This window comes from Macrotis lagotis, chromosome X (assembly GCF_037893015.1).
Source record: "Macrotis lagotis isolate mMagLag1 chromosome X, bilby.v1.9.chrom.fasta, whole genome shotgun sequence".
Lineage (NCBI taxonomy): Eukaryota > Metazoa > Chordata > Mammalia > Peramelemorphia > Peramelidae > Macrotis > Macrotis lagotis.
Genome location: NC_133666.1, coordinates 167,537,245 through 167,539,187, shown reverse-complemented (window position 1 = coordinate 167,539,187; position 1,943 = coordinate 167,537,245).

Here is a 1,943-nt window from a genome sequence, read left to right as displayed (position 1 = left end):
AGCATTTGGGACATTCAGTTTGGAATATGCAATCAATACTTGATGGTTCAGGACTAGGTCTCAGAAGAGAGGCTGAGGCTGGAGATAACAGCTCTTCAGATCTCTATGTCAGAGTCACCTACATGGAGATGATAACTGACACAGTGAGATTGTTGAAAGAGTATATGGGCGGGGGTTAGAGTGGATAGAGCACTAGCCCTGGAGTCAGGAGGACCTGAGTTCAAATCCAGCCTTAGACATTTGATACTAGCTGTGTGATTTTGAACAAGTCACTTAAACCCATTGCCTCATGAGAAAAAAAAGGGGAGTATTATATGGAGAAAAGAGAACCTAGGACAGAGCTTTGGGGTATACCCAAAAGTTAGAGTTTGAAATATGAATTCTGCAAATAAGGGGGGGGGAGTAGCTGAACAGAAAGAAAAAAAGCAAAAAAGAATATCACAAAAAACCACAAAGGAGAGAAGGAAAAAGTGACAGTATCAAATGCTGCAGAGAAGTCAAGGAGGATGAGGATTAAGAAGAGGTCTTAGATTTGGCAATTAGGAGGAAAGAGAAGGAAGGAAACAAGCATCTATTAAGTGTCTCCTGTGTGCTAGGCCCATTACAAATACCAACTTATTTGATCCTCACAACAACCCTGGGAGGTAGGTGCTGTTATTATCCTCATTTTACAGATATGGAAACTGAGGCAGACAGCAGCTAAGTGACTTAAAACATCTGAGACAGGATTGCCTTCCAATAGATAAGGAGAGTATGGAGATTAGAAAGGGAAAGGAGATGATAGCAGGGACAATCTGCTGGAGAAGAGGGAAGGGAGAGGATCAGGGGGACACAAAGAAGGGGCTGCCTTTTTGAGGATAAGACCAAAGAAAAGGAAGAAGTGGTAGGGGGTGATATAAAAGAATTTCGTCATGGGGAAGGAAGGAAGGGGGAAAAATTCTAGGGTAACCCATCGAGTATTTAACTGGAACAAATCTTAGTTAACAGTAACCCTCCTCATTTTACAGAGAAGGAAACTGAGGTCAGAAAAGGGAGACTTGCCCAAGGACACACAGTCAGTGACAGAGCCTCTTGACTCTTTCCACCACACCGGGCTACCTCCTGGGCTGACTCATTTCCTGCCATCTCCAGTTTTAAGGCTAATGGCTTAGCTCCCCAAAGGCTACCCCAGGAATAGGGCAGCAGCTAAATTTAATGCAGGCCCTGGTGCCTGCTCCATTTTTCCACCCGCACCTGCTCCTGACACTTCCTTACAAATATGCCATTGGTGGGGGAGGGGAGGGGGAGGACTGGGTCTCTCTCTCCTGAGATGTATTGGCTCTCTCCACTGTTTTGCTAACCTTGGTTCTGGAATAAGAACATGGCCTCAGGCAAAAGGGGACACTATTTCACCATCAAAGGTAATAATTAAAAATAATGATAATCTTCATAATGGATGATGATGACAGCTGATAATTACATAGTTTTCAAAGCACTTCACCAATGTTATCTCATTTTCCATATTCCATGAATCCCAACCTTTCCCTTCTTTGCAACCTTTCTAGGCTATACCAGAACACAACCTGAACACATTAATTACTTAATAATGTAATACCTCTCCAAAAGAGAGAATTTCTTGAGGTTAGAAAATTGGGACAATCATTCCAGGTGATGGAATTCTAGAGGAACTCTGTGTTTTTGCAGAGTCATCTAAAGGGGTACAGGGAGATATCTGTTAATTAATTGGGCAGTGGGAGCCAATGGAAAGGAGTTCCTTTAGCTGGTGTTAAAAAGGTTCTAAATAAATACAGTGCAATGCAAAAAAATTAAATGGTCTTGAGCAATTATACTTAAGCCCAAATCCTGGTCACCAGTACCAAAGCAAATTTGCCATTTCCTTCCTCCCTCCTCTTTCCATTCGCTTCATCCTCTAAATTCTGTTTTCATCACCTTAAGAGATGGGC